Here is a 10,852-nt window from a genome sequence, read left to right on the forward strand (position 1 = left end):
ACCACACCCCTTCTCATTACAGAGATGCACATCACCTAATATGCTTAATTGGTAGTAGGCTTTCGAGCCTATACAGCTTGGAGTAAGACAACATGCATAAAGAGGATGATGTGGTCAAAATACTCATTTGCCTAATAATTCTGCACTCCCTGTAGATAGCTAGACAGACAGACAAATAGATAGACAGACAGACCGATAGATATAGGGAGAGAGAGATAGATAGAGAGAGATATATAGATATCTAGACAGACAAATAGATAGACAGACAGACCGATAGATATAGGGAGAGAGAGATAGAGAGATATAGATAGCTAGACAGACAGACAAATAGATAGACTGACAGACTGATAGATATATAGATAGAGAGATACATAGAGAGAGATATATAGATCGCTAGACAGGCAGACAGATAGATAGATAGATAGATAGATAGATAGATAGATAGATAGATAGATAGATAGAGAGAGAGAGAGATAGATAGATAGAGGCAGGGCCTGACTGGGAAATCAGACCGGTCCTGGAAATTTGTATAAACCGGCCCAGCCCCCTCCAACCCCGCCTCCTCCAGCCCAATTATTTGAAAGTAACAGAAAAAATACAGTGTATATATTGAGTATTGTTATTAACCTTTAACCCCATTGACTATGAACTGCCAACCATTATTATCATTTATTTGTATAGCGCCGCCAAATTCCATAGCGCTGGGTACAATGATAGGGGTATACAATGACAAAGATTTGTGATAAAATACAAAACATAACAAACCTAAACAAATCTAGCACAGGAGGAAGAGGGCCCTGCTCCGGAGAGCTCACAGTCTATAGGTTTAGGTTGCTCTGCAATGCTTTGCAGCCTACTCTGGTAACCAAGGCATTAAAAAAGAACAGGCTGTTTCAAATTCACTATCACCTAGGAAGAATCTCACAAAGAAGCACAGATATCTATGGTTCCATGTATATCATTATTTATTGTGCCATGTGGCAGCTGGAAAATACCCAAAATAGACACTAGGCTACAGCGTAAAGATAAATGCATTACATAACCTTTTTAGATGGCTGGCTTGTAATGCCAGATACTCTAGGGACTCAGGGAGAGTGAGATTAAATGTGGCTGTGAGTCACTCAGGCTGGATTATCTTTGCGCACATCGCTGGGGTTAGTCTGAGTCAGTTAATCCTCTGCCAGATCCGGAACACGTGTAGCCTGGCAATGTCTAGGGGAATCCTACTCCAGCCGGTGCACGATGCTCAAATGTTAACCGCGGCCGCCCCCTCCCCAAAAAATATTACATCAGCCAGCTCCTCCTTCCTCCTCGTTGCGACTGTGTAGGTTAAAGTCAAGTACACTATATTCGTGCTGCCGCCACACATTCATTTATATCCAGGGCTATAATTGTAGTATTTCCATGTTTTTTATGCCAGAGACGAGTGATTGCAAATTGCTGCTTTCTCTACTGCAGCAGCCAGCTGAGCTGACGATCGGCGGCCCACCGGGTTTTTTCCCGGTATCCCGGCTGCCCAATCCGGCCCTGGATAGAGGGAGAGATAGATAGATAATGAGATAGATAGACAGATATATAGATAAATAGATAGATAGACAGACTGTAAACCTGCACTAATAAAATGATCCCCTGCATTAGGATTATACAGATTCTGCACACACCTATGTATATAGACGGTCTGCAATGGTCCCCCCAGCATTTAGGCCCTGGTGCCACTGCCATTTTGTCTTAGATAATGGAGATGTAAACAAGGGACTACTGTTCAAATTTTTGAGACTTGAGACTGTTTTAATAATAAATGGCGACACATAGTTTCCTTAATTTCCCTTTATTATCGCCACTGTTTTATATATACAAACAACAAATGTTGTGCAAAAGAGATTTTCAGGGACATTTCCAGGGACAAAAAAAATCCAGGGACATACAACAAAATCCAGGGACTGTCCCTGGAAATCAGGGACTGTTGGCAACTATGCTGTTAGCATTTACTTGTTCCACCATGTTCTGATTTGCTAGAACCGGGGTGATGAATCCTTTCGAGAGTGTGTTACCCAACTGGTAATAATCGTCTAAAACGATCTTGAGTGTCCAAATGGTACTTTATTAAATTTAAAGGAACATTAAAGAAACATTAAGGGCCAGATTAGAAGTGGAGCGCTATTGACCACTCAAATTACAAGTGGTAAGTTATGTGTTGCTCTAAAAAGTTAGCGTAACTGGAGACCTGAAGTAATGTTAGGGCTAAAATAAAAATATATAAAAACACTTGTTAAACATATTAAAATAAAATATTTCACTCACATTTATACATTTTTAAGTAAAATATATGTTGTTTTGTTAATTAAAATAAACATTTTAACAGCAAAATAAAGGGATATAAAGAGATTTGGTATATATATATATATATACATACAAGCATACAAATTTACACACACACATACATATACACCTTTGAACTCAGTCCAACACCTTGAGGCATATTTAACAAATGTCTGTCGGACCTGATCCGACAATGCGGATCAGGTCCGACAAACATGGCTGAATGCAGAGAATACGCTCTCCGTATTCAGCATTGCACCAGCAGCTCTTGTGAGCTGCTGGTGCAACGCCGCCCCCTGCACACCCGCGGCCAATCGGCCGCCAGCAGGGGGTGTCAATCAACCCGTTCGTACTCGATCGGGTTGAATTCCTGTCCGCCTCATCAGAGCAGGCGGACAGGGTTATGGAGAAGCGGTCTTTGTGACCGCTGCTTCATAACTGCTGTTTCTGGCGAGCCTGAAAAGCTCGCCAGAAACACGGGCCATCAAGCTCTATTCGGAGCTTGATAGATAGGCCCCCTTGTCATATCCCATTACATCACTGCTAACACACTCGTATTATTTAAGAAACATTATATACAGGTATAACCCAACGTAAAACCTTTCGACTAACCACCTTTTGCACTTACAACAAAGCAAAATGGGATCATATGACAGTTTGCTACCAAGGATGCACTCATTTTGTTTTCACGTGTTTACAGCACATTACCTGTGGTATTTGCATCATGGTTACAAATGAACCAAAAAAAATGATCTGTGGAGCCAAAGAAGAAAAAGGAAGACAACTGATCTTGATATACGAAAATAAAAGAAATATTGCAATATAAAAGTGGAAAATTTGTGTCCATGCTAACTTGTGAACTAGGCGCTAACTTGTGAACTAGGCGCTAACTTGTGAACTAGGAGCTAACTTGTGAACTAGGCGCTAACTTGTAAACTAGGCGCTAACTTGTAAACTAGGCGCTAACTTGTAAACTAGGCGCTAACTTGTGAACTAGGCGCTAACTTGTGAACTAGGCGCTAACTTGTGAACTAGGCATGTCCCACTCAACAATAGCAACCATATTAAAGTACAAAGAGCATATTAGAGAAGCTGTGAAAGGTTCTGCTCCAGTGAAAGCTACTATAATAACAAACAAAGAACCAGATCACTACATGAAATGGAAAAATTACTAACCCGCTGGACTGAAGACCAAATACAGTAGCAGATTCCACTCAGCATCCTGACCATCCAGGCTAAAGCTAGACATTTGTTCACAGTGATAAAGGAAATGTGCAGGCCGTGATGGTGATGTGCAGTTTAACTTTTAAGAGTAAGGATACTTGTCTGAACACATATTTAAAATGGATGAAACATGATTGTTCTGGAAAAGAATGGCTGAATACACTTACATTAGTATTGAAGAAAAATGAATGCCTGGTTTAGAGGCTTCAAAAAAAATGTGTGGCAATGTTGCAAGTTTTAAATTAAAGCCACTTGTTATCTGCCATAGTGAGAACCCTAGAGCTTTAAAGAACATTAACAAACACACAATGCCAGTGCATCACCGCAGCAATATAATAATTGTGGATGACTATGCAGACTAGAGGGCATTTACCATCAACTGCTTTGTTCCTTTAAAGGGGATTCCTTTTAAACTTTTATTAATTCTCGATAAGGCTCCTGAACATTCTCTCTATATTCATGACCTCCATCATATTGTGAAAGTGGTATTTTTGCTTCCAAACACCACTTCAATGATCTGACTGATGGATCAAGGTGTGATAGCTGCATTCAAGGTATATTACCTGGGAAGATCATTTGCTCAGACCATTGAAGCGACAGAAGAAGGCACTGGTAAGACATTAAAAGAATTTTGGAAATAATACATCATCTATGACTTCATGACTAAAAACATAGCTTCTGCTTGGTATTAAAGGATTACTTTCTGTTATAATTTTTAAGCTAAACAACTAACATATTAAAGTTAATAAACATTAATTAAAACCTACTGACCTATATTTTCTCCAAAATGAAGTTTCATAACGTTCTAAAAGTTATATCTTTTATTCGCTGATGATGTCACGTTATCCTGCCCACTATTTTCAGCACTGAGTGTTCAAAATACTTAAACCAATAACTTTGTGTTTAAAGCGCCATTTTGAAACCTAGGTATTGTAAACGGATTGGTACAGAGCAAAGGATACCCACGGAGTGGGTTTGGAAAACAATTAAATTTGCAGACAAGATTTCTGATATACGGTAGAGATATATTAATGAAATGCTATTGATAAAAAGCGTATTTGGGGTAGTTAGTTAGTAATAGGCATAGAAAATATTTACTTACAGTGGCCCTTTAAGTTACTGAACAGTGTATGATTGGCATTTGGAAACAAATGCTAAAAAGGTATGTGAACATTCAAAGGGTTTGCAAGAGATGAGCAAGTTGAAAAAAAATTAACCAAAAAAAATAAGTTTTTTTCCACAATGAATTGTATCCTAAAGGAATTAGAGAAAATTGACCCCAATTTGGAACAATTTGTTACTGTAGAGAGGAATGTTCATCATGCACTAGCCTACTACTAACAGATTTTTAAAGAAAAAAGGAAACACACTATCCAATTGAAATTGGATATTTCCCTTAAAAAATCAACACTTCCTTCCTTCAGAAGAGCAACTTCCTTCTACTAGTGCGCATGTAACTGCCCAAACAGAGCATAGTGATGCGAATGTTCCACTTTCCACTGATAGTGATTAATACTGTAGTGCATTCAAAAATAAAATTAAAAAATACAGTAGTTCTGTTTGTGTTTGTTTCTTTGTGTTTAGTTTTAAGCAAAGATATTCTGCTCTACAGTTTATGTGCAGTACTATACACTGCTGTACAGTAGTACTGAAACCACCCCAGAACACTACAGCACCAGTCATGGTCAGTACATTAACAGTAATTTGCATTATTCATTCATATATCACACTTCTGTGCACTACTGTAAAGTTATGCAATTTCGATTTACAGCCAAATGAACTTCCGATGGATCCATCAGAATGTAACTCTGTAGAGCTCTATCTGTGTATATATATAATTTTATACTGAAGTACTAAACTGTTTTTTTTAGAAACAAAAACCTTACCTGAGCGCCACAGAGCACAGCTCACCTAAGTGTCTCACTCCTCTCTGAAATCTGTCGATCCTCAGCGTGGTCCGTTGTGACCTCTGACCAGCACTGTTTTTTTAGCACACCTTCAGTTTAGTGCTTGAATGAAAGCCAGGATTTATCATAGCCGTGCTATCTGACCACAAGATTTTAGCACTCCCGAGGTTTTACCTCAAGTGCTACCAATTTGCTTTGAACTTATTATAAAAGCACCAACAAATTGATTTACTTGAGTGGTGTTAGATCTCAATAGCGCTCCTTTTTTTGCGCTTCTCTTGTAATCTAGGCCTTAACATATTTTTTCTTTTAAATCCATATAGTGCAGTATCAGCAAACTTGCTACCACTTTATTCTCTCACTTAAGATATAAATTTGACAAATTAGAAGGAACAAAAAAACTCCCATCTTTAAAACAACAGCAACAAAACTTTTCTTATATCAAATGCGCTTTGTTTTTTGTTCTCTTGACAAACTTTGTTAAAAGACATTCCAGTTTAAAGGGACATTGAATACTAAATACATTTTATAATCATAAAACAGAGATTATCCTTTGCCTCGCTCCATGATGTGTTTGTGTATGTGCAGGGCCGGCTTAACAATGGGACCAACAGGGTCCCATGGACCCAGGCGGCACTTGACAGGGGGCGGCACTTCAGTCAGTGACTATCACATTTATAGTCAGACTGCAGCTCCTGTCTGCCGCTCCTGTGACCGTCTTCTCAGCTCTCTGGGGAATCCGTTTAATATTGACAGCGGCACAGCCGCTCCTAACCTACCTTGGTCAATGAAACACTATGAGATCTGACTATCTCTGTGGGGTCACTCCGGGTTAGTGGGTGGGACTGACAGCAGCGGGTCAGGAGCGACACACACAGTCACTTCCCATACAGATTTTCTGCTCAGTGCTGCTGCTTCCCTCCTGAGTCCCGCCCAATAACAAAGTGTGATCACTCAGCTGCCTAAACTTTTCTATGGGGCAGGGCAGCTGACTCGGGAGGGAAGCAAGCAGAAGCAGCAGCAGGCAGCACGTTTATTCCCCTCTAGGCTGGGTGTGCAGGGAACTGAGGTCCAAGCCCATTAGCCCAGTGGAGATAGGAAGACTGGGGAATGGAAGGTAGGTAAATTTTCCCCTAAGCACCAGTTTTCAAAATGATTTTGCATTTGCTGATGTCATGAATCAATGAATATAACAAAATAACAGGAGGAACTTCAGACCGGCATGTCACATGATTCAGATCAGTAGCAAACACTACTAGAAATGTTTGCTGCTGCTCTGAATCATGTGACATGCTGGTCTGAAGTTTCTCCTGTTATTTTGTCTGACAGCCAGGCTAGCATGTGACAGAATATGCAGCCTGAGGGCAGGGACTAGTAAAGGGTGATGTCTGGTCTCTGCTGTGACAGTGTTATGCTGTTTGGGTGGAGGCAGGTACATAAAATGTATATGTGAACAGTTAATCAAATAAAAGGTAGTCAAACTGCAAAGCTGTGTATTTATGATAATGTGGAGATAAAGGTCATTAAACTATTATTTATATATATATATATATATATATATATATATATATATATATATATATATATATATATATATATATATATGTGTGTGTGTTTGTGTGTGCATAGTATAGTCATTGTGGCATTCAAGTTTTAATTAAAATGGCATTCAAATTTAATTGCAGTGTTATGGATGGAGTTAGATAGGTAGAAGTGTGTGTGTGTGTGGGGGTGGGGGGCGTCATTTTGATCTCGGACCCAGGCAGCACAATGTCTTGAGCCAGCCCTGTGTATGTGCAGCAACTCTACTTCAGATATCTGTAGTGAAACCTAGGTTTAAATTTGGCAGCACCAATAATTAGAGGGAGGGGCATGAAATGTATTTAGTGTTTAATGTCCCTTTAAGCTCTTAAGCATGCATGTATCGTTTGCAATTATGTTATACATTGTCGCAAACACTTTTGCCATACACTGCTTAAGACACATGACTAGGCGCCTAGGCATTCTGCCTCTTCAAATAGTTTTCAATAAAGGAGGTCAAGACAATATAAATAAATAAATAAATTTGAAAATAAAAATAAACTGGAAAGATTTTTTGTTTTCTTTTAGTACAGCGCTCTACCTGAGTCATAAAAAGATTACATTTTATTTCCAAATGATTTAATTTTATATTGAAATATTACTAAACCAAAATGATGACCTGGTTATAAGGTATGGCTTCTGCATTTAAAAAAAATGTATTAAAAGTAATAAAACAAAATATCTGATATCTACTCTATAGCTATGCTGTACATTACTTAATGAACTGGGAATAACCTGGAAGTTTTCATTCATTAAACAAGTAAGTCCCTTTTCAACATGTTGAGAAATGTAGGAATTCTGGATGCATAAAACTAGCTTCTTGCCTGTTACGTAAGTCTCATGTTTGGAATTCCAACTCTTGACATACTCAAGATATATAAAAACAGATAGAGTTTCCAGTGAGAGGCAGGGTGCTATGGAAATGTGTTGACAGGAGTATGAGCCAATGATGATACAAGGGAAAGCACCATCGTGCTGTCAGCTAATTTGTGAAACCAAATGCTACACAGGTTCTTTGGAGATAATTTAGGAGCAACATGAGCATCTGATATCCACATCTCATTTCACTGTACAGTTTTTCTGCCAGTACCACGTGAAATATCTAACGTGAGATTCCAAAATATTGAGCTGGATTCACACTGATATTGTCTATATACTAAAGAAATGTTTCAATTAAGCTCTTTATATATATATATATATATATATATATATATATATATATATATATATATATATATATATATATATATATATATAACATATCTTTGACGTTTCTTAACCCAAAAAAGGGACACCAAGCTATTTTTTCTTTTTAAAGTGGCACTCAAAACAACTTTGGCAAATTGGCTGCAGAAGTAGCAATTCTTATGATAAATGTGTGCACATTCTCTTTGTATGCACAATTACTGAGTCACCAGCTCCTAATGAGAATGCACAAGAGTTCACAGTATCATACCTCAGGCTCTAAACCATCCTGCATTCTGTGGGAGTGCCATTGGTTGGGAGCCCTTCTATCTGTCTGCAGTAGTATATTGTCCTAGTTTTTAGGGACTCTATTAGCCACACCAGCTGATCGCATAAATATGCCCAAGCTAATGGTGACTCCTCTCTAAAATCCATCTTGACTCTCGTCGTAATAGAGCCAGCCCTCTGTCACCACCTCTCTTAGGACGTGGAATATGGTCAATTAATATCAACTTATGATGGTTGTCCGTGTTGTTGCGCACAACCCACAGGAGCTGTGAAGAACTGACTCCATCACGTTAAAATTTGGGATGATAGCTATTGTAGTGTAAAATCGAGTTTTTATCAGTACTCTTCTGAAGTAACGTAGTATGTAACACATAGTTATCTCCTACTCTAGTTTTGTAAATCTCCAAATCTAGAAAATGTATAGTTTGTGTATCACATTCCATCTTAAACTTGATGGTAGAGGCTAAAGAGTTCAGATCACTAACCCACTTATGGAGACTGTCACTGGTGTTGTGCCAAATCAAAAAAAGATTGTTGATGTATCGATGATATAACTTGACGGGGTTCTGCCTGGAGAAGATATGACTCATCTCATACATGGCCATGTAGATATTGGCATAAGACGGGGCCATATTCGACCACATAGCAGTGCCCATTGTTTGTAAATAATAGTCATTCTCAAATCGGAAGAAGTTCTTTTCCAGGCAGAACCCCACGAAGTGCAGCAAGAATTCAATAGGAGGTCCTGTATAGTATTCATTATTGGTAAGCAGTAGCTTCAACATTTCCATCAAATGTGAATGAGAGATGACAGTGTATAAGCTTACAACATCCATGGTTACCAAAATGTCATTTTCCTGTATATCACCCATATTTTTAAGCAAACTAATAAGTTCAAAAGAATCCTTAAGATATGACCCAGTATTCTGTACAACAGGCTGTAACAAAAAATCCACATATTCAGCCAAAGGCTGCAAAAGGGAACCCCTGGCAGATGTAATCGGTCTGCCAGGGGGATTCACCAAGGACTTATGAACCTTCGGTAGAAGGTATAAAATGGGGCATACAGGAAAATCTACTGTCAGAAAACCATATGTGTCTTCATCAATGATATCTGCTAAAAAAAGCCATTTTAACCCCTTAATGACCACAGCACTTTTCCATTTTCTGTCCGTTTGGGACCAAGGCTATTTTTACATTTTTGCGGTGTTTGTGTTTAGCTGTAATTTCCCTCTTACTCATTTACTGTACCCACACATATTATATACCGTTTTTCTCGCCATTAAATTAACTTTCTAAAAATACCATTATTTTCATCATATCTTATAATTTACTATAAAAAATATTATAAAATATGAGGAAAAAATGGAAAAAAACACACTTTTTTTAACTTTGACCCCCAAAATCTGTTACACATCTACAACCACCAAAAAAAAACATGCTAAATAGTTTCTAAATTTTGTCCTGAGTTTAGAAATACCCAATGTTTACATGTTCTTTGCTTTTTTTGAAAGCTATAGGGCCATAAATACAAGTAGCACTTTGCTATTTCCAAACTACTTTTTTTCAAAATTAGCGCTAGTTACATTGAAACACTAATATCTTTCAGGAATCCCTGAATATCAATTGACATGTATATATTTTTTTTAGAAGACATCCCAAAGTATTGATCTAGGACAATTTTGGTATATTTCATGCCACCATTTCACCGCCAAATGCGATCAAATACAAAAAAATCGTTCACTTTTTCACAAATTTTTTCACAAACTTTCGGTTTCTCACTGAAATTATTTACAAACAACTTGTGCAATTATGGCATAAATGATTGTAAATACTTATCTGGGATCCCCTTTGTTCAGAAATAGCAGACATATATGGCTTTGGCGTTGCTTTTTGGTAATTAGAAGGCCGCTAAATGCCACTGTGCACCACACGTGAATTATGCCCAGCAGTGAAGGGGTTAATTAGGGAGCATGTAGGGAGCTTTTTGGGGTAATTTTAGCTTTAGTGTAGGGTAGTAGACAACCCCAAGTATTGATCTAGGCCCATTTTGCTATATTTCATGCCACCGTTTCACCGCCAAATGCGATCAAATTAAAAAAAACGTTACATTTTTCACAATTTTAGGTTTCTCACTGAAATCATTTACAAACAGCTTGTGCAATTATGGCACAAATGGTTGTAAATGCTTCTCTGGGATCCCCTTTGTTCAGAAATAGCAGACATATATGACTTTGGCGTTGCTTTCTGGTAATTAGAAGGCCGCGAAATGCTGCTGCGCATCACACGTGTATTATGGCTAGCAGTGAAGGGGTTAATTAGGAAGTTTATAGGGAGCTTGCAGGGTT

General features: G+C 38.2%; 1 long non-coding RNA gene across 1 annotated transcript; it reads right to left on the reverse strand.

The window, feature by feature from the left end:
• Positions 1 to 654: 654 nt before the first annotated feature.
• LOC128659399 (uncharacterized) lies at positions 655 to 6,915 on the reverse strand. The gene is made up of 2 exons (XR_008402362.1): positions 6,230 to 6,915; positions 655 to 1,527 (listed from the first exon to the last, which is right to left on the reverse strand). It is a non-coding gene; the product is annotated as an uncharacterized LOC128659399 (long non-coding RNA).
• Between the last annotated feature and the right edge of the window lie 3,937 nt (positions 6,916 to 10,852).

The sequence above is a fragment of the Bombina bombina genome, chromosome 5 (assembly GCF_027579735.1).
Source record: "Bombina bombina isolate aBomBom1 chromosome 5, aBomBom1.pri, whole genome shotgun sequence".
Lineage (NCBI taxonomy): Eukaryota > Metazoa > Chordata > Amphibia > Anura > Bombinatoridae > Bombina > Bombina bombina.